Genomic DNA, 23769 nt, shown 5'->3' on the forward strand with positions numbered 1-23769 from the left:
GAAAATGTGATTATTACAGCGACTTGCCCATCCATCACTGTGTTTGTCATTTCATATTGAGAAAACAATCATTAGATAGTTTCCTTCCCAAGCAATCAAACTTTAATCTATTTTGCATTAGCGCAACGTGTTTAGCTAAAGAGAATATTGAAACCTGCAGTTATTATCAGACATTATGTTCAGGTTATGTTCAATCAAGATTCTTCATGAAATCAAGACCTGCATATGGCAACAAAAATAATGTTGGTAAATTATACATGTGTAAGGCTGCAAATGTGGCATTTTAGGATTGTGACAACAACTTTAGGCAAATCGTGTTGCTTTCTGACATCCTGCAGATGCAGTCCTGCACCCTGGAGCCATGGTATAAAACAGAGCAGGCATCAAAATAAAGGTTGTTTGAGGTTGCTAGTCCAAATGCACAAATATTGGAGCCTGCTACTAACAAGACGATGGATGTTGTTTTACTGGATTTAGGTCAGATGCACGTGTGGTCCAGTCAATTGTATTAATTCCTTCGTCCTCCAGGAACTGCCTACATGCTCATGCCACATGAGGCTGGGCATTGTCGTGCACCTGGAGGAACCCAGGAACTACTCCAAGGATTTCATCCTGATACCTAATGCTTAACCTGTAGAGGTCTGCACATTCCTCCATGGATTTGCCTCCCCAGACCATCACTGACCCACCACCAAACTGGTCATGCTGAACAATGTTACAGGCAGCATAACATTCTCATTCTCATTAGAAATGACTGAAAGATTAGTAGGCTCTGTTTTGAGTTTTGTTCAAAAAAGAATGACTTCATATAGGGAAAAATATATATCACACATGCAGGACACCTTAAACTAGTTTTTTAATTAAGCAGCGAGGCAGAACAAAGTCGGGGCTGTATCAAGACACGAGGACTAAACCCCAAATCAACCAGACCCAGAACTGATCCGGAATTAAAACAGGACTACAACAGTTCAAAATCAGGACGACTTAGGACTTAACCAAGACAGAACCAGAATCAGAACTAGATGATAGTAGCACTAAAAATCATCATAGACCTGCACTACACTTATTTTTTTTAATTCTACCAAAGTACAATATTTAGATTGAGAAAAGTTTATATAATTATTTAGCCTTGTTGTGCAAACAAGCCTGCATAAATTAATACATATAGAATTTGAAAAATAACAAACCTAAAAAGAAACACTAGGTACGAGATACATGAGTACCTATGATACGGTGATACTTTTGGTAAACAACCATTTGACTAACATGTGTGTCTCACCTGCTCTTGTTCCTTCTCTGTTCTGTCCTCGTTCTCCATCTCCCTCTCTGTTCCTCTCTCTCTCTCTTTGTGCTGACAATCATCAAATATACAGATATTTACAAACTCTTCAGATCAAAACACTTTTTTAATTGTAACATCAAATTCGACTAAATGTTTATTTTTTTAGATTGATAAATATAAAAACATATTTGTTAACTTTAAGAGTAAAGAGAGAAACTATCTGTATTTCTTAATTGCACATGGCACCAAATTGTATTCAAACTGAGCCACACTTATGGAGCTCCACAATTCTTTTCCTGGTGTTTTGGTTGACATCTCTTGATTTTCCCATGTCAAAGAAACAGGCTCTGTGTTTTGCCTTATATGCATCCACAGGTGTGCCACCAGTTTACTCACATGGACTCTACTAACCTATCAGAAGCTTCTTCAGCTCAGAATGGAATCGTCTGGAGTTTCTTATTAATTAACAATAAACTTAGTGTACATGTACTCCTACATTTGATGAAAGAGATAAAAAAAATAGACAGCTCTGTCTCTCTTTATTCTGACATTTAACTAATTCAAAAGATATTTCAATATTTATTTAACCAAAACAAAACAAGTTTACTCTAAATTGATGTTGTACAGTAAAAAAATGTTCTTGTGTTTTCCATAAAGTGTACGTAAATATCTGGTTTAAACTGTGAATATACTGCTGTGTATTGAAATTCCTCTTGTTTTGCATAGAAATATACTGAACAACATACGAAGCATAATATAGAAAATAACATCTACCAGAGTTTTTTCTTTGAAAGAAGCTCCTTATGTCCATTCTTGTATATCAGTACATTACTGAAACTGATTTATTTAGCCGTGGAGGGTAACAACTGAAAATATGAAATAAACACACGTAAGCTAAGACTCTCTAAAGAAGCAGCATTGTTGTTGATCGGCTTTTCATTTCGCCATTTGTTGATTCACTTGAACAAGTAACGTAATATGGGTCAAGTGATCAGTTTGATATCAATCTTTCGTGATACACCGTCATATTTACATTATTTGTACAGTATGAATGATTTGCTTTGGTACCTGGTCGAACTTCAGTTTTCCTCTGTCTGCCTGTCTCCACTTCTCCAACAGCAAACTCGCAGGCAGCAGCTCCCCCCGCCCCCTCGCTCAGTCGTTTAGTGTCTGAGCTCGGATCATACCAATATTAGGGGGGATTTACGCACAGTCGTAAATTCCCACAGTGTGCACTATGTGCTTCGAATATTGTGTGTAGTTTTTTGTTTTATACAGTTGTCAGCCAGGCATCTAACTATGAAAAAATTACACTCCAAAATACCCCGGGCTTCTGAAAAAACAACCTGGGCTTAAGCCCAGTAAGCCACCCCCCGCTTCGCCACTGATTCACACCAGTGGCCTACTGGAGGTAATTTTGTGGGGCTCTGGTAGTATATTGTGCACTGCTACCCTGCATGGGATGGGCTTACATTAGGGATCAGCTCTGAGCCCCTTCTTGTTATCGATGGTGATGGATATGTCAGGCAGGAGTTTCCATGGACACTGATGACACTGTGATCTGTAGTGAAAGAAGACCGAGAGCCTGGAGATGACGAGGTATGCACTGGAGAGAAGAGGAAAGTGAGAAGCAAACATATACTCAGTGAGGAAGAAAGGTGCAAAGGTAGAAGTAGCAGAAGTAGTGAAGGTGAATGAATTTAAATACCTAGGGTCAGCCTTCCAAAGCAACATGGTGGTGAAGCAGAGAGTGCAAGCAGGTTGGAGTGGGTGGAGAGGATTGTCAGGAGTGATTTGTGACAGAAGGATAGCAGCAAGAGGGAAAGAGAAGGTTCACAAGATGGTAGTGAGACCTGCTATGATGTATGATTTAGAGACAGGAGGCAGAGCTGGGGGTGGAGGAGTTTTAGATGTAACATTCTGGATAGACAAGTTTAGAAATGAGTACATCAGAGGGACAAGTTAGAGTTAGACAGGCAAGACTTAGATGGTTTGGACATGTGCAGAGGAGGGAAAGCAGATATATCGGACAAAGGGTGTTGAGTATGAAGCTGTCAGACAGGAGGAAAAGAAGAAGACCGCAGAGAAGATGGATATAGTGAAGGAGGACGTGAAGGAGGTTGGTAATACAGTAGAGGATGTTAGAGATAGAGTGAGATGGAGGCAGATGATCCTCCGTGGTGACCCCTAATGATCAGACCCAAATGAAGAAGATGTTTATCGCCATATTTTTCTGTTAATATCTGCAGCCTACAGCTGTTCTGCTAAAATATTGCTGGGGTTTAACTGTTCTTTTGACTAATGTTGTCATGCTTTGTTTGTGGTTAAATTGTTGCTCACTCTGCCAGCTGCATGACTAAAGGACCACATTATTAAAAATTCACTATTTGTCTTTGAGGTGAACCTGACAGATGTGAGTAAAAAATATATTTGTTTTATGATGTGATGCAGTTTTTTTTTCTGCAGTGCTGTCATCTAGTGTATGTTTGCAAGGAATGAGAGACGGGGAATCTGTTTCTGACAGATTCTGACAGCGATCCAAATTCAGCAAGTGGTGGCTGCACATTAGGGAGTCTTTCTTCCAAGAACGACAGATCTCTCCCCACTGATTAGAGTCCTGTGAATGACAGCCTGGCTGTTAGCATGTCGACAGGCTCAGAGTTTCTTTTCACCAGCAACACAAAAATCTGTGACAACAAGGACATAAAAAAATAAAGGGCAGTGGGTTCACACTGAGGTGGTTAAAATGGCAAGAGGTGTTCAAAACAAACCAACATTCACATTATGGGTATTTCAGCTAATGCTTTTGGCTGTAATGCGAGGGGGTATTGTGGAATTTAAGCATCCTGGTCAGTGATGTTTTGCTGAGGCAGATGATAATTACTGAAATGATGAAACTGCCTCTGGGGCAGGGGAAGGGAGGGAAAAGAATTAGGCAGGGAAAGAAATTAAACAGAAAAATGGGTCTGCATATATACAAATCGATAGGACAATCAGAAAAAAAACTGTAGCAGTGATTTATAATCTGTTTATAATATATTAATTGAATTAGCATTATTTCAAAGAATAGGGCAAATATTAATGGTAATAAACTCTGTCGTGTAAATTATAGTTTATCACATATACAGAGTCAGTGATAATGAAAACGATGCCACTTAAAAAATGCATTGGGTTTACTGCTGAATCAAGACAATAACAGAGTAAAACACATTTTTTCATCAGTAGAAGTTTCTCTAACTTAGCTCTGGCCTTGTGGGCTATGGGTCGCTTGTTAGCTTGATCACGTGTACTTCGGTACATCCCACAGGTGCTCAATTTGATTTGTATCAGCAGAATTTAAGGGCAGGGTGTTAGCTCTGTTGGATTTATTAAGCCTATCACAGTAATTTTTATGCTTTTGGGAATTATTGTCTTCCTGGGAGGAGGATGCTGCTTTCACAAAGTCCCTTAACTGTCACATTCACAGCACATTCTCAATCCAAGTAAGGCAGCTTTGTCTAAGCTGCCCACGTGCCGTAGTGTGTCAGGATTGTCGTTGTGTAGGGTATATTTTATCTTCTCCCTCAGCCTGACCAAGCAACTTTTAGTCCTGAAGTTTAACCAGCAGCTGAAAGCAAAACTACACTGTGAGTGAAAACAAAACAAATCATCAAGTGCGAAAAAAAGTGCAAAACAAAGTGTAAAAAACAGAGGTCCAAATGGGACGCAAACCATGATCTACTGTGACCAGCCTGTGCCAACGGCACCGGTTAAAATTCCTTACGGGGACTTTGTAGGTCTCTGAACTGAAATTTTTATTTGTTGGCAGCCAATGTTCCCATGGTAGGTGTAACAGTAAGAAACAGGCAGAATCTGATAAAATGGCACGGATGAGGATGCGTTCGGTTTCCCAGCATTGGACTATAATCGTTCACTTTTTTGCTCTCAGTGGTGGTGTTAATGTTGTTGCTGATGATTGTATGTTTATATGTGATAGATAATATGAGACCTTGAGGGGAAAACTCAGTCTTTAAGAAAAGTTTTGTGTTAGTCTAGAGTTGCAGTTGGAAAAGAAATGAAACAATATTTACAGATAATTTCTTGCAGACCTGCTTCTTCCTGCAATAAACAAATTCTTTCTAATATTTCAGGCAATATATTTACTGTCTGGCTTATATTAATCTTTCTGGTTATTAATGTTTCTTTATTTCTTCGAGTCCGCTGTTCTCTTCTCTGTGTTGCTCTTTATTAGCTTCTTGGTAAGCACTTTGGAAAAAACCCATGAAGATGAAACAGAAGAGTCAGACAGAAAATGTTATTTCATATGGAAGTCCAATTTCAATACCCTTCAGGCTTCAATCCAAGTGATGTACTTTGAGTTGGGAAATATATAGAATAATTGTCGATGCATTGAATGCTTGCTCTTTCATGTGCGTGCAGCTTTCCAGAAAGAAATCGGCTCGAGTTGACAGCGACACGGGCATAAATCCCATAAATCATAGACATAAATCAGAGTGCATCTTGCTGTCCTTGTGGGAAATATCCTCTCTAACAACAGCTACTTTACTGGAAAATACTGACTTTATTCAGTGGAAAGATTACATAAACAATGTACTCCTGTTACACTTGTACTGCGCGTTGCCCATTTGAAGACACATTTCCCCTAAAAGCATATGAGTGCAATCATAAAATTACATGTAGACGTTTAGAAAGAGGAAACCTATAAAGACAGTTTCACTAAATGCTTGTGTGCATGTTTAAAATGTGGCTAAAGCACATTATGAGTTCCAGCTCCTTCAAGTCACATGTCAAAGCAAAGAGGAAAAATGGTAAATGGTAAATGGCCTGTATTTGTATAGTGCTTTTCTAGACCCTAAGCACCCCAAAGCGCTTTACACAACCAGTCATCCACCCATTCAGACACACATTCACACACTGGTGATGGCAAGCTACATTGCAGCCACAGCTGCCCTGGGGCGCACTGACAGAGGCGAGGCTGCCGGACACTGGCGCCACCAGGCCCTCTGACCACCACCAGTAGGCAACGGGTGAAGTGTCTTGCCCAAGGACACAACGACCGAGACTGTCCAAGCCGGGGCTCGAACCGGCAACCTTCCGATTACAAGACGAACTTCCAACTCCCCAAAAAGTAAATAAAATATGATTAAAAACATAAATAGATCGATATACAGTAGCATTTGAATTGTCTCCCTATCTTTGTGTTAGCATGCTGTCTTTGCAAATGCTCCAAAATGTTGATGTTCTGCTAACAGTAGTGAATAGTTGTTGAAGGTCTGGGTGCAGTTTCCTTTGTCTTTGTAGAATGCCAGATTTAAAAACAGCACAACATACTCACGCCTGCGTCTTTTTTACCCTTCTTCTTCTTCTTCTTCTTCTTGCGGTACACATCTGTCTCCTGTTTGGAGCTGATATGTGATGATGGGTTATCAGATCTGAGGTGCTTTTATTGGAACACCTGGACTCTGTATTGACTTTTGCAAGCACACCCTGATCCATTTAAGCAGGCATAAAAGTAAAGAGGGTCTAAAGCCATGTTCCATTCCCGTGCTAATACTACGTGATCCGGGACTTATTAAATTAACATGTGACACTGGAATCCAGCAGCATACTGAGAAAATAGGTCTTCAAGGTGTGTTTAACATGCTTTTGTTTGTTTTCAATGATCTTTCAAACTCCTTTGTATTTTTGCAGCTGTGAGCATGTCCTTCGTCTCCCATTTGTTGTACTGAGAGACAAACACACCCAACAAAAACACAACTGGTATACATTTTACCAGTGTTTCTATTTTACAAAGCTTTCACCTGAATATGGAAATCGCCTAAGCTTTAATGTCATGGAGAATTTCGGCTGAAGGTTTATTTGTCTCATGCGTACCTTTACTGTTTGCTCTCATTGCATTGTTTTTAAGTAGATACAGCTTGTAACTATCTGCTGAACTTTGTGCGGCATTGACCAGTCTAAGTGGCCGATATTTCTCTCAGGACATTGTAGAGATTAATAATAGGCTAATCTTCCTCTGTAACTGCTGAATGTGTAAAAAATCTGCTCACACATATGGACATATCAACATGATATAAAATGCTTTGCTTTTGCAGCTTACAATCTGTCAATTCATGTCTGAAAGTGCGCTGAGGGCTTTTCTGTTTACACACAGCATCAAAGCATTACAGTATTGAAGGTCTTTAAATATGCTGAATGTTTTCCTGCTTATAAAACTATTCTTTTTAAAACTTCAACTATTTATATCATCATTTATTTGCTGGCAATCTTCTGCCTCTTTGCCTTTGTTGCTACAATTCCTGCTGTAAAACATAGGGCACTAATAAAAGACAGATCTAGTTTCCAGATTTGAGAAGCTAAGCCAAACGCAAAAATGGCTTACAACTGAATTCATAAAATGCTCAATGGAGGAGTGAGATCTCTAGCTGCCAAAAGAAGTCTGTTTTGACAATAGCCTGACTGAAACCTGTCCATATTGTTAAGTGAGAGAGTGAGAGATGTTAAGTCATAAAGCTGTGTCTTCCTCTCCTCTCCCCCAACTGGTCGCGGCAGATGGCTGCCTCTCCCCGAGCCTGGTTCTGATGGAGGTTTCTTCCTTTTAAAGGGAATTTTTTCTTCTCACTGTCACCAAGTGGCTGCTTACAGGAATTTTTTCAGTGTTATCATAGTCTTTACCTTAAAATATAAAACACATTGAGGCAACTGTGTACACTATGCTGTGTAAATTGTGTAGTTTTGTCCTTCTTTCTCACTATTACCTACTCAGCTCAGCTCAGCTTGATTCTACTTGGTTTTGCTTGTTTTCCATTACAATTGAGTTCCACCTCAATGTATGTGGGGTCGTTATAGCAACTCAGCCAAAAGTCCCATGATGTTTTTTTGTTTTTTTTTAATGCAACACAAACACAGCACGACAATGGAGGTCGCCGAGGCGATGGTATACCTTCTCTTTGGTCTATGGCTGATTGTCAGACTCGGGGACCACTGTTTTGGATTTTGTGTAGCTGTTTCACATGTTGCCAGGTTTCAAAAATGGCAGCTTTGCTTTTTGTGAGGGAGTCGCTCTTATGACTCATTAAATACCAATCAGTGGGATGCAGTCTGTTGATATCATATTTTCAGATTGACTCTGCTTGCTTGGAACCCCAGCTGAGCCAGTGCTAAAAAATTACCTGGTACCAGGTACTACCACCTGAACCCAAAAAACTGAGTCAAGCTGAGCCAAGTCAAGTCAGGCGGATCTGAGTAGGTAATGGTGGGAAAGAGGCTTTAGTTTTCCAGTGTTGCACTCTGTAGAGAGTCCAAGCACACTGGAATCATGGTGCATCTATCCAGCGACAACAACCCACAACTAATGTCATCAAATTATCCAGCTCAGATAGTTTTGATGAAAACATTTGCCACTTGTTGACTATGGTTGTTACTGACTCTTGAATCGATGCCAATCTTTCCATCCTTGTATAGCTCACATCCAAAGAGTTGCATGTATGGCTCGTCCCACCATTGTTTATTTCCGTATGCTTTTGAAGTCTCGCTGTTTAATGTGCGTTGCAACAGCTAAGATTGTAGGTAATTGTTTGAGCATCTGACCGGCCTGCATGTTACTTGGGTAACATAAGGGATAAACCACTAAACTTTTACTTTTGCATGTTCTTGAATTATTGCTAATAATATATAGTTTGAGGGTCAGGGTCACACAAATTTTAGGAGCTTCCTTGGCAAAAACAGCAAAACCAAAGACCACCAGGAAAAATGTGGCAAAACCAAGGGAAGACAGGAGTGTTTGCAAAATTCTTCTTATATTCTTAGATTTAAAATTAGGCAAATGCAACTTCAGATGAACAGCGACATATGCCATATTACACTTAATCTAATACGGCATGTATATTTAAGGAAAAAACAAGCCAAAATGCAGAAAAAGTGTATGAAAAACTAAGTACGCCCTATGATTCAATAAGCATTCAGTTCTAAACTTGCACCTTTAGAGAAAAAAATGTCCATGTTATTTGAATCTGATGACTGCTTGATGGAGATATATAACAGTTACGTATGATGTATAGAAGAAGCATTTTTTAGACTCGAGCTCATCCTATGGTCATGATTTACATTATAGCCTGAGGACAGCAGCTATAGTTTATTGTGCTAGTTGACTGCCTTTATTTATTCATGAGTCTAATAAGAAGGAAACCTGCATGTGTGTATGTGTGCGTGCATGTTTGCGCATACACGCAGTGTTAATTTAGAACCACGGCAGCCTCGTTTGATGGCAAGTGGCTCTGACAGCCGCGATGAGTTCATGAGTACCCCCTTCTGTCCCCATGTGCATAGTGGGAAATGCTTGCTCTCCTGACTGTCATAGCTGTCCACTCGCATCGTATAACGTCACGGCAATATGGTCGACCGCACACAGTAACGCGCACGCGTACACAAACATGTTTGTTCACAAACAGGATGTGACACTCTGTAGGCCGATTCATGATTGGTGGCTCGTTTCATATTAGATGGGATGTTAGAAACGAGGTCTAATTGGCAAGAAATAAGCCTGTGGCTAATGATGAGGTTCATTTTCTACATCATATGTTGGGTCATGTGCCATTACGTCCATGTACTCTTGTAATGAAATAGACCAGATATATCAGAGATACTTTTTATAGAGTGTCTTGCCATAATGTCACTGATAAAGCAGAGCAATGGTGAGCGAGGTTTGTAGTTTCATGAAAATTGTGGCTTGATTTAGACAAGTCTATCTTAAAAGCCACATCTTGTAGGTATTGCTCTGGTATTATTTGTGCTACTTTCACTTAATCTATTAGAAATTAAAAACTGCTACTATTGTTTACTACCTTATTCACACAGGGTCACCGAAGCAGGTAGCTCCTCATGTTTCATTTGGTTCCTGATGCTACCCATAAGGGCTTTTGAATTTAATCTAATTTTATATTCGCATTATGAAAATAAAACAAGCGAGTCAAAATAATTGCTGTGCTGCATTCCTTTAGCAATGGCGCTCTTCTTTTATCTGTTGTTATAAAGCCCCAACAGACTGAGACCAGCTTATTTGAGCTTAAGCCAAGATGATCGAAAGAGAGATTTTGGTCAACAACAAATGTAAAACTGATTCACCTGGTTGGATTCCAGCAAGGAAGAACAGATTTGATCTTCATCAGGTTTTAAAAATAACTATCTTTTTAAACAACTGCCGTCCTATTACTGAGAAAAATAACAGCATGTTCACCAGATAATCAAAAGTGGGAGGCAGTTGGGATGAAAGGAGAAACACCTGTAAAAAACATTTAATTAGAATGGGGAAGATGGATTTCCACATTACTAGACATGACAACGTATCATTAATTGCCAATGTCTGATGGTAAAGCCAACAGATGCTGACAGAAGTCTGCATAGAAAAAAAGGGAAAATAGACGCTGACTTATCAGAGTAAGCAAACAGCAGAGTGATGCTTACTGCACTTTAGTGATTAGACCAGAGACTCCTACACTTAATGAAGACGTCCTGATAATAAATGCTGACACGAGAAATTAAATTTGGGATTAATGGCCTTGAATGGTCTTTCTCCAGAGTATTTCAGTGAACTACTATTGCCTTAAACCCTTCTGGTCCTCTACATGACACAAGCGACCTGTGGATCCTACTGTCCTCTGTCCCATCCTGTGGATCAACCACAGGCTTACCATTTTAATCTGTCTTAACCCTCTCAGGCTCATTTTAAACTTTTAGTTGCTAATGCACAACCAAGTCCTGCAGTGGTACTTCTGAGTAAAAGAAACTCATAAAATATGTATGTGGGGTAATCAGGTTGTTAGTTTTTAACTGTTGCAAATTGGCAACGCCTGCCTTGAGAGGGTTAATGTTTATACTCTGCTTTTGTTCACTTATATCAAGTGCAGTAATCAGTATAGTTTTATCCCAAGCAATGAGAAAAGAATGGCTTTTTACAAGCCTGAAGCAAGTCTCAGTTCTTCAGAGCCAATTAGCTATGCCTGCAGGCAGTGGCGGTCCTAGCCTGTTTGGCGCCCTGGGTGGCACAAAAACACCTGTAAAAGATGATCGATTTAGGAGGTGACCCGACAACTTCGGGTCACCTCGAAGCCCTCTTGCCCCCCCCCCCCCCCCAACACACACACACACAACAGATTAAGGACTGTACATTAACATAAAACTGTTGTACACACACACACACACACACATGAAGAGAGAGAGAGTATGTATAGTATGCAAACGGCTACCAAACAGCCATCATAATTTGTCATACAATGAGAACAGGACAAATCAACAATTGACAATGACTAATTAATATTAAAATCTGTGACATAATGTATTGTTTGGAGTTTAGTCTGTTACTGTTGCTATTTTTACCATTTCTTCTTGGAGCAACTGTAATCCACATAATTTCCTTAGGGATTAATAAAGTATTCTGATTCTGATTGTTTCAGGATGACCTGCCATTATCCAATCACACATCTGCTTACCTGCATCTTTTGCTCGTTTCTCCTCCTCTTCTTTTCTATTTTTTCTAAACTGAGCACCTGATGGCTTTGAACTTTTCTTGTCCATCTTCCATTGGTTTGAATTTTGCACGCCAGTATGAACACAAATCCCCCAACTCGAGGATCGCCACAACTTAACCTGATAGACCTACACCTTAGTTCACAGATTCACTTTGTCTAGGGTGTATTTCTGGGATTTCACACAACCCAGGATTCAAATCATGAATACATAATGGGCTTGGATTTATAAATAAAATGTGATTTGGAAGCAGCTGCCCCCCTCCCCTTTTGACGGATTGTGTGAGACTTTAAATCATCAAACTGTAAATTTTAAATTGTTATTGATCCCTTTACCCCGAGTCCTAAACTGTATATTTATTTTCTTACTCTTGTTATATATATTGTTTGTTTCCTTGCACTGCTGTAACTGGAGCCTCGTCGTCTCGTCTCTCTGTATATTGGACTGTATGTAGCGGAGATGACAATAAAGTTTACTTTGACTTCAGCAGCGAGCAGGCGCACCGAGGGCTCTCGCGCTCACTTTTCGCGTACAGAATTCCGAAAAAACATCGGTGCAAATTATAAGTCTGTATTATAATGTCTGGTGTTTTCATGTTTGCTGGTTTGTTTTAATTTTGTTTTATTTGGCGAGTTGGTTATTAGATGCTGCTCCAGCCAGCCAGAGAATCCCCCGCCGCCCCGCCCTCTCCTCTCTGCGCCGCAAGCAGCAGGCGCACCTTGCAAACTATGGCGTTATTTTTGTGCCACTATTCTGAGCGCACGTAAAAAAGGTTTGCAGGTGCAAGTGTTGCATTTTGAGGAGAAATTTATTTTGAGCGAAGAAAAGCTGAATTTGAGTGAACAAAATTCATTGCTGCATGCAAAAAATGTATATCCGTGTTTGCTATTATCCATATACACACGCACAATAGCAGCCCCTCTCGCTCAGTTTTTGTATTTGCGCTCGCAATGTGTCGCTCACGCTCTCAACATTTCTGCCCGTGCACGCTCAACTCTTTCTGTACACCGTTATATTTGTGCCACAAAACCAGCCAATCACAGACTTGGATGCAAAAAAATCTGATTGGCTGTTTTTGTCTCCAATCAGCTCGAAAGGACGAAATGCAATATCCCAGAATCCATTTCGTCCAAAGCTCAAACGAGGCAGTGGCGGAGGAACACAGAGTGGCGGAGTTTGAAATATTACTCTTTCTGGGACACAAAATAAACTTTTAAGATATTTTCATGTTAGAATGTAGCTGTGTGAACTTCAAATATCTGCTCGATTTATCAAGACATCACATATTTGCATAAGTGCTCCAACGTTTTCGGAGATGCCTGTTACCCACCAGCTGACCGGGTGGGAACTCGGGTTAAACATAATATATAAGGCTGAACTGACAAAAAAATCACCAACTACACCACCAGGTATTATTGGAAAAACCATAAAGCCTTTGAACGAAGACAAACGCTGTTGTGACAGTGATGTACACTGTTTTGTTGGTATATATGTATGATTTGTATCACCTTCATGTTTCCAGCTTTACAGCTGTGGCTCCAGCAAACATCAGCTGATACTAGAAATTAATTTTAAATAAATTCTAACAACAGCTGATCAATTTTGAACGTGCTGCTGTTGTTGTTTAGCGCAACATCCGCTGGTTTCCTGTTTCTGGCGCAAAGTGGGAGATAAACAAACAAGAGAGACGATCAGCTGATCATTGATCAGTTTCATGATTGAAGTAGCAACAGGAGAGGGAGGGAGAATGAGGAGAGAAGAGGCAGCTAAGACACAGAATAACTCCAGCTTTGTGTCTTTTTTATTCTCGCTGAAGTCTTTTCCCCTCAATACGGATGTATTGTAATTGGTCCAGCCCAGAGTTGATTATTACCAGCTGGCTAATCCACCACCTTTCATTGTTTATACCATTACAAAAACAAACAAACTAACATAAAAATGAAAAATCACCATTGGCCCACCGGGCAAATGCCGGGTAAATGCCCAATGGCCAGTCCAGGTATTCGGTCAGCTGGTGGGTAACAGGCATCTCCGAAAACGTTAGAGCACTTATGCAAATATGTGATGTCTTGATAAATCGAGCAGATATTAGAAGTTTACACAGCTACATTATCGCATGAAAATATCTTAAAAGTTTATTTTGTGACCCACAAAGAGTAATATTTCAAACTCTGCCACTCTGTGTTCCTCCGCCACTGCCTCGTTTGAGTTTTGGACGAAAATGGATTCTGGGATATTGCATTTCGTCATTTCGAGCTGGTTGGAGACGAAAACAGCCAATCAGATTTTTTTTGCATCCAAGTCTGTGATTGGCTGGTTTTGTGGCACAAATATAACGGTGTACAGAACGAGTTGAGCGCGCACGGGCTGAAATGTTGAGAGCGCGAGCGACACATTGCGAGCGAGCGCAAGTGCAAAAACTGAGCGAGAGGGGCTGCTATTGTGTGTGTGGATAATAGCAAACACTGAAATACATTTTTTGCACGCAGCAATGAATTTTGTTCACTCAAATTCAGCTTTTCTTCGCTCAAAATAAATTTCTCCTCAAAATGCAACACTTGCACCTGCAAATTTTTTTTACGTGCGCTCAGAATAGTGGCACAAAAATAACGCCATAGCAAACGGAAGGCGCCCTTACTCCCAGCAAATGGGCGATAGAAAACCGATCGGTGCCTGTACCATTCCCAGTATGCGCTGGCTGACGTCGGGGCAGCATGAGTACGAGCATTTTTTTTTTGCCGATGCCCGTGATGCCACTCCCCACCACGATGCCGCCCCGGCAACCGCCCGTGTCGCCCGTATCTAAAACCGCTACTGCCTGCAGGCAGTTATTTTTGAAGTTCCTCACTGAGTGAAATTGGAGAGCGCATCAGTTTCAATGGTCACAAGGACATAAAACTTGCCTTTGTAGTATTTCTAATAAAAACTGCTTGAAAATTGCCCCAAAATAAGTTTTAAAAAGCTTTTTTCCTTTCCTGTGCCAGTGCAAAGTTGTGGCTCAGTTCAGAGTGCCATTTTGATCAACATCTATGGCTCCTCCCACCAGAGCTCTGAAAACATGCTGCCCTCATTCACCTCACAGATGCAGTAAGCCACAAAAAAAGTACACCAATCTACATCTTTCCTGCAATATTGAGTGGAGAGGGAGATGCCTGCCACAGGAGCTAAAACTATTGTGAATCTCTTTAGTACTGAAAGCTTTGAAGGCCATGCGCAGAGGCCATATGAACTGCCCACAGTGGTAGCACTGCGGTAAAGATTAATGCGTTAACCCAGGAGAATACAGCCACACGCTAACGAGCAGGCATTGCATGGAAAAGATTCACTGTTTGCTTCTTGTGAGGCAGAGAAGCAAACAGAGAGACAGGCTGTGAGGCAGACAGTCAGTGACCAGCTGACACAGACAGCTCGCACAGACAGGCAGCAGTTATTCAGTCAGGTTGTCAGCACCATGTTCTCTTGTCTGTCCTCAGAGAGCTCCGTCTCTTCTTACCGGCATGTGTGAAAAACTCAATCACAGCCCCCGGCGCCCAGCTGGGCAGGGTCGCAGTAATTAAACTACATCAGTCAGCCTCACAGGAATCTGCCTTTCTCCATTTTTTCCCCCCACTTCTTTTTCTCAGCTGCATCGTTCTGAGTCCTCTGTGTTTTTTGTATCTTTCCTTAAAGGAATAGCTACACATTTTGAAACGTAAATTTGCTTCTGTTATTAAAACGGTAATGATTGAACTTCAGAGGTGTTTTAGAGCTGCTAACGGGGGTAATGTACATACACGAGAATGTAAAAAGCTCCTTTGATACTGGGTCAAACCAACACCTTCATCCACTTGAGGACTGTAATTCTACTACTTTGATCTCCACCAAATCTCAAAGAAAAATGCCAAGTTGTGCTTATTGTTCTTTAGTTCCTTAGACAACCCAAATGACTGATTTATTAAGGGATCAAAAAACAGTTTGGCATCTATGCTACAAGCTCATCACTACAAATGCAACACACATACAATTGAGCAGTGAGGAGTTGATACTATATGTTGATCACTGCATGAAAAAATCAACCATGCCTTCCACGTGACGCCCTGAGAATCAGTTGATTTTTATTATCCAGCATTTTTGAGCCTCCATAACTTCATAATTACAAAAGATATCCACATGAAATGTCCAGCCAGCATACATTTTCTTTCACTCATTCATACCAGGGTTGCAGAGAGACATGTTGATGTAATCATATCAGTCCAAGTGTGACAATCTAAATCTAAAAAAATCTTGGTTTTGGCTTTAGTTGTTTTTTAAACTTTGAGCATCAATATAATGTGACATATCATAATCTCAATAGCGAAGTTGTAACAGTTTAATGCCTGTGACTTAGAGAAGAAGACATAAACATTGGTAAAATGCACATTTTATCTTCTTGTTGTTTTGGTTCTTCCATATAGGGTTTGCCACAGAGGACTATCTGCTCCAATGTCACCCTATCCCTAGTGTCTTCCCCTGTCACACCAACCATCTCCCACTTCACTACATCCACGAATGTTCTCTGTGTTTCCCTTCCAGACTTCATATTGAATATTCTTTGTAGCCTTGGGGGAAAAAATCTTTCCACTTTGAAAACACAAACAGAGTTTATTACAGAGAGCACAAATATTCAACTCAGCCCTAGATTACAATTGTGCTTGTTTTCAATAGATCCACAAACGCTATAGTACATAAAAAGCACTAACATGTGCATAAGACACAGTGCTGGTGAGGGTGTCTGCTTCAAGTACTTCAGACGCTTCACTCTTTAATCAGAAGATGCTGAAAGTAGCTGCGGTGAAACCACAGCAACGAACAAAAAAAAGGCTTAAAACCTCAATAGAGTTGCATATATAGATGCCAACTGTGTCACTCTGAGGAGCATTTTTCACATTACATAAGTTCTAGATCTTATATTTGGGTAAGCTCTTATAATTAACATTTAATGCAGTGTTAGGAATTTCTTTTTTTTTGCTAGTAACGTCATCCATGTTCATCATTAGCCACTTCACTTTTCCATTCTTGGTTATGAAAGTCTGGCCATCGCCCTGTGTGGAGGGAAGTTTAAGTCACTTCTGAAAGCATGTCAATTAATCAGGATGGGAACTTGATTGTCAATAACACAGTTTCCTTTCTTTTCTTTTTTTTTCTTTTTTTTGCATTTAGAACAAAAAATAATGGACAGCTAAATGAAGCAAAGTTTCATTCTGCGGATTTTGATGGGCAGCATGAATCACTCTTATCTATTTTTTCTGCCATTGTTTCTTCAGTGTTGAAGTAGTTCCTGTGCTATTCATAATCCAATCATAAAGGCTGAATCACATCTGTATATTTGATGAACTAAACAGGAAGTGAACCTTTATTGGGTTCATCTGAATGTATGCAGTTATGTAGAAATCTTCTTGTATTCTGTGCTTTTTCATGCTCATGTCCTTTTTTTTTTCTTTATCAGTCTGCTCCTGCATGAACATACTTTTGTACGTCTGTCTAACAATAGGGAGGAAAGTGGCATATCGCTGTGTAAGCGACTGACAGACGATAGCATCACCTTCTGCATATCCTGTGCTGGTGTCTGGCGCCGGCATGGATATATTGTGGAAATGATAAAGTGATATTAAAACTCTTCTTTGTCAACCTGCTCCCTGCCCGACCGTCTGTCTACACAATCATCAGATAGATCCTTCACAAGAAATGTGCACCCACATACACACACCTGTTTGCAACAGACCAAAGTGAAGTATTGACTGTGATTAAAAAAAGAAATAGCACAGAGGGTGATTCATGTTTTCATAGGCCCTTTTATTCTGTTGCTCTCATAGACAGTAGGAAAGAGGAAGCTTCCAGGTCTGAAAAGTGTGCAACGTGCATGCTTTGTAATTCCCAGGAGGGGGCGACTCAATTAGAAAACTGCTACTGAGCCTGCACTTAGATCCAGCTCTAACTCATTACATCCAGAATCAAAACATCACGACAGTGACAGGAGAAACAGTTAGCTCGAGGGTAACGCTAACCAGCTGGTGATAACACACAGACTACACCCATCTTCTATACAGTCTATGATTTCTCCAGGTCACAGTGACATATGCTGAATAAACAATTCTTGCATGTGCAGATTGTGCTCAGTAGCACTTCCAACCTTAAATTATTGCTGAAAATCAGCAAAAATCAACTCTTGTACTTTATAAAAAGGTATAACTCTTTCGCGTGCAGTCAGGGAGAAGCATCATTCTCTTACTTTAGTGGAGATGTGGACTAGTGACATGTTCTAGGTGTACCCCACTTCTCTCCTTCTGCAAACCTAAATTGGATAGGTGACTAAGAATATGAATGGATAAATGAGCATACATTTGTCCATACGCAGCTCTGTAAGTGGCTGTGGAAGTTCAGATTTATGACTGTTAATACCAAAGAAAGCGAACATTAGTGTCTGGGAATCCTTGCCTTGATATTTTCTCTGCAGTTGGGTGAATGACAAGCATTTCCCTTGGAGGTTCTGGGTGTTATGAAAGAGCATTTCAGGTTTCAGAGCTTGTAGTTACCACGCAGCAATGGTAGTGCTAGGTGTAGTAGGAGTCACGGAGAGGCCTGTTGTGGAGTATTTTAAACGACAAACAAATGTCAAGAAACTTTTGGTTTATCATTAAACACACAGGAAATTAAAATGTATTAATACATAACTTAGGGTCGACTCTGCTTTTAGATGTATTACCAGCTGCTGTAAATCGCTCCTTGGTTGTTTCTTCATTTAAATGTTATCCTTGTTTCCCGGCTCAGACGTGGGATTTTAATCCTCTTTTGTCACAGTTAAAAACCTGATCTTATCTAGGTCTAAACACTGTTCCACCTGGGCTTCCTCTTTGATGTGTGACAGTCATTAGTGCAATGGGAGTTGACTAAAGATGATTCTGACTTCAGTAAAGTGCTGAAAACTGAAGAACTAGAACGAGTTGCAAGAGAAATCTGAGCTGTCAGGATTATGTTACAGCGTGTGCACTGTATGTTTCTGTTTTTGGACTACCCCATTATATATTGTTACAGCCATTGGACCACACATAACATCTAACAACTGATCTGATATCAAATCATAATATTAGCAACTCTTACACATATATATGGCTTTTTAGGCCTTTACTTATTTGGGTGGCTGTAAGGGCTTACACAATGCATTTCATCTTCTTCCACTAGATAAGGAAGAAATATTTCAGACTTTGAAGCTTTTTAAGATGGCGAGCACAGTGGATACCGAGGGCCACAGAAGAAACTAGTTACACCATCCAAATCTGGACAAAATAAGGTTGTTTTTTTCAACCTGGAAGCCTTTAATTTGAAATTCAAATAGATTTATGTCAACTTTAGGCCTAGGGCGCCTGGGCATGAGTACTGTACGTTGATGTGTTAGTACAACGGAAATAAACAGGATTTGTGTGCGTGCTTATTTCTTAAGAGAAGTGCGAGTACATTTATGAATGCATGCGCTGTTGTGTGGCTGTTCCTGTTGTGTTGTGTTTAGAAGCTTTTGCTACACTATTCCTACACAGTCCTCACCACTGTGTTATCTTTAACTCATCCCTCAACTGTGATCTCTCACTTTGTGCTTCCTTTTTTGTCACTTAAAAAAAAGAAACTGAAAGATGAAATTATAGTATGAGAAATAAAATGTACCGCATATGAAAAAGTAAATGATAATATTTGTGAATACGTCCCAGGCATAGAATTTGAACAAAGCCTGTTCGTAAAATGTGCTATTACTACTATGCCCTTCCTTATTTTCTGTCATATATACGGCTACATTGGTGGGCGCTCATATTAAACAAGGACAAAAGTACTTCCTGTAAGCCAAAAACTCTTTAAACCAGGTGTCTCAAACCTAAATGAGCTATGGACCACTGCTGGCACTGTCATCACATTAGAAGGCCACTTTAGTGTTCAGGTAGTATGAAAAAAACAAACAAGAAAACACCCACAAATATTTCCAAAAAGTAGAGTTGTGTTTGTTTTTTAAAATTTCAGATCTTATATAACAAGACAAAACTGCAAACTATCTGAAGCCTTTTGGTGAACTACCAAATAAACAAATTGGGACTCTCTTTCTGGCCAGACATGCTATAATTTTATTCCTTTTTAACAAAATAAAAATGCAAACATAAGTGTACACATTCGTTTTTGACTGCTAGTGAAAATTGTTTTCCTTACAAATAAGTCTCTCACTGAAGAAACACAGCCAATCCCTCAACGTGTTTGTGCTTTCTGCTCATATTGCTCGTAATGTTTTGCTTTTTAAAGAACTTATTTTAACATTGCACGCAGCAACAAACAAATCCTCCCTAACAAAAAAAGTAACTTCATGGGCCACTTCTTCACATCAAGTAGGGGTTACGTGGGCGTGGGCCGCAATAGCCCCCCAGGCTACAAGTTTGAGACCCCTGCTTTAAACACTCAGTTTTAGAGTGTTTTGTCTACTTTTGGCTCAGTATGGCCTCAATAACAGCAGAGCTTCATAATATTATAATCTCAGGCACACAAGAGAAGCCCCACCCACCTGTTGTTCAAACCTTTTGGTTGCAAAGGGTAATCAATTAGGTGAAAGTTGGCCTGAATTGGCTGAATCTGCACTAAAACCCAGTATAAGGCAAACTCGAATTATTTTGAGCTGTGAATCATGCAAAGCTACACAGATAGAGTCCGATAATGAGAAATAGTTGTAATTTATCATAAAATGGCCCTTTTAAATGAAATAATATATTCTATACTACAGCGCTAGGACGGTCACCTTTATCCCAGCACACTGATTTTGACCCATAACGCGAATATCATAAAGCATAGATTTGCCTTATTTGTTATCATGCCAACGGGTAACCAGGGAGCAGTGTTGGGTAAGTTACTTTAAAATAGTAACTTAGTTACATTACTAGTTACGTCTCTCAAAAGTAACTCAGTTACTTCAAGTTACTCATTACTTTCAAAGTAACTAGTTACTAGGGAAAGTAACTTTGGTTTTACTCAGAATTCTCTTGTTAATGTGTTTCTTCCATAACTTTGCCAGTCTTCTAGCTTGCTTACTTGCCACAAGTGCACTGTGCCACCTACCAATAGAAAGGAAAAGATAATGTGCATATTTCCACGAGAGAAATCCCACGCCTGGACCGTCATTGACTGCTGCCATGATTCTAGCCAACGTCACAGCGTCATGTGCGCCTTTTACATCCAACACAAAAACTGCAGTCGTGGTGCTTTCGATTGTACTCAGAACTCAGAAATTCTGCCTTCTGAATAGGAAGATGTAGGTAACACCAGACTGCAGATGAGCTGCATACATGGTTGGATTGGGACAGAAAATCGTCCCGGGCATTTTGACTAGAGACCGCCCACCATTATAGGAAAAATCATAAAGCCTTTGAATGAAAATAAACACTGTTGTGTCAGTGATGTACACTCTTTTGATGGTATATATGCATCAATCTATCAATTGTTTGTTGTAAGATTCAGATAATTATTTTTTAAAAGCTAGACATTTTAAATGAGAATAAGAAAGAAAAGTATTTCCTTGTGCCCCCCTCTCCCTGTTAATGCCCTACCTGCCCCCCTGGCCACACTTTGCTAGACCCGCCCCTGCACAGTTACCAGCTGTCAGCTACTTAGAAAAGGATCCTGGTGTTATTTGTCTCTCAGAAACAGTTCATAACTTCTCTTCAACTCATTCATGTCACCTAAAAGGTAAACCTGTTTCTCCATCACAGCTCTGATGATCCAGTAAGGACATCTCCTGGTTTCATCCTCATGTTTCCTCTCACCAGATAACCAAACCGACATCATGACCAGCAGCTTTACAGCTGTGGCTCCAGCAAACATCAGCTGATACTAGAAATTAATATTAAATAAATTCTAACAACAGCTGATCAAACGTGCTGCTGTTGTGTAGCGCGACATCCGCTGGTTTCCTCTTTCGGCGCAAAGTGAGCGATAGACAAACAAGAGAGCCGATCAGCTGATCATTGATCAGTTTCATGATTGAAGTAGAAACGGGAGAGGGAGGGTGAGAGGATGAAAGAAGAAGAGGCAGCTGTGCAGCAAAGACACAGAATAACTCCAGCTTTGTGTCTTTTCCATTGTAGCTGAATTACGGGACAAACTGTTCCTTTTCACCTCAATAAGAAACGCGTAATATTTTCTCTGAATACCAGACGGGACGGTTGGCAACTCTAATAACTTATGAACAAAATAAAGTTCAACATCATTAACTTCATAGCACCACCCAGCTGTATAGAAACTCCATCATGCTAGCTAGCACGCAGTACGGAAAAAGTCAGAATAACGAAAATAAACTCCACCTAAACTTGGTTTATATCTGACCCAGAGAGACTGCAGGTCATAACTTCTTACCTGAAGTTCAGTTCACACTTGGACCGGCGGCCGCCTCGGGTCTCTTTTCCTTCTGCGTCCCTTTTCCTTCATCCACCTGCTGCCTCCACCACTTGCTAATGTTACTTAATCTGTGGAAGCTCCGCGATAGCCACCACACGAAGTAACGAGTAACGACCCTATCTAAATCCCAGTAACGACTAACGCGTTCCTGATTTTGGCATAGTAACTAGTTACCGTGCTCGTTACCACAATAATAACGTAGTTACTGTAGCGCGTTACTTAATAACGCGTTAGTCCCAACACTGCCAGGGAGTGATAAATGACCTTTCTTCTTGTCTTCTACTCTCTCTCACTTTCTGTGTGTGTGTGTGTGTGTGTGTGTGTGTGTGTGTGTGTGTGTGTGTGTGTGTGTGTGTGTGTGTAGGTGTGTGCGTGTGTGTGTGAGTATGTTGCACACTTACATGAAGAAGATTTCCTCAGTCGTGAGTATATTCTGCCTTCAACATAAAAGCTATTGCACTCTTGAGGTTTTTGGGGCTGCTCTGTGGCTCCCAACAGTACTTAACTGAGAGACTTAAAAAACACACCCATTTGGGATGTTAAAAATATTAATTATTCTCAAATGTGGTTAAAAATAACTCTTTCTTATGAACAAAGCAAACGTGTGGGTTTCATTTCAAAGTTAAATGGGGCACATTGTAGTGTATCTGTCACAGAGGAAGATTTTTTGTATGGTTAGTGTTGAAAAAAAAGTCCCACATTGAACAACTGAATGGAAACATGTCAGATATCGAGATAATTGCCTTTCGCTCAGTAGTTACTTTCATTTTTACTTGAAGTTTGCACTGCTAGACTAATACCAACCTGCCAGTCTCCCCAAAATATTATATTGAAGACATATACACAAAGAGAAAAAAAGATGGCAACATATTCATAGGTGGATGGTAACATGCAACTGTCTACTTCATCTTGGTGCCTGTCCTGCACTCAGTGACAAATAAAGTCTAGCAAGGTATTTTTATGGGGTGGCTGTATTTCATAATGTAGAGCAGGTCATATACTAATTGAAATGTTGGTGGTGCAATCCCTGGCTGCTCTAATCTGTGTGCCATCGAATTCTTGGGCAAGATACTGAACGCCAAGTTGCTCTTTGGTACGTTGGTACAAAAGCGTGTATGTGTGTGAGTGAGGCACGTTGTATAAAATGCTACTATTATGAGAACCAGTCCAAAGTGGGAAATGTAAAGGAATATCTTTGTTCACATTCACATATATGTTTTTACAGTAATTCTTATTTTCATCTTCCTCTCTCTCTCACACTCACTCGTGCTCTCTCTTTAGCCTACAGCATGTGTTTCTTATGTGTGTGTTTCACTGGAGCACTTAGGTCTTTCGTTCTGTGTACAGCTTGTAATGAGGGCTGGCAGCTGTGGTTCACTAGCAAGGATGCGCGCACACACACACACACACACACACACACACACACACACACACACACACGAAAAAATTCACTAAGCTTTTCTAGAGTATATTCCTTGTAGATAAAAGCATACATTTATGTATTTCTGACTTTTAATGGGCTTATTTCT

At 40.2% G+C, this 23769-nt stretch overlaps 1 protein-coding gene across 1 annotated transcript in view; it reads left to right on the plus strand.

Moving 5' to 3' along the window:
• cacna1bb (calcium channel, voltage-dependent, N type, alpha 1B subunit, b) overlaps window positions 1-23769 on the plus strand; it is a 220402-nt gene that overhangs the window by 49834 nt on the left and 146799 nt on the right. The window lies entirely within an intron of this gene.

This window comes from Mchenga conophoros, linkage group LG7 (assembly GCF_057382185.1).
Source record: "Mchenga conophoros isolate Kocher_MC1m ecotype Shallow Benthic linkage group LG7, M_conophoros_male_GT1.1, whole genome shotgun sequence".
NCBI classification, from domain to species: domain Eukaryota; kingdom Metazoa; phylum Chordata; class Actinopteri; order Cichliformes; family Cichlidae; genus Mchenga; species Mchenga conophoros.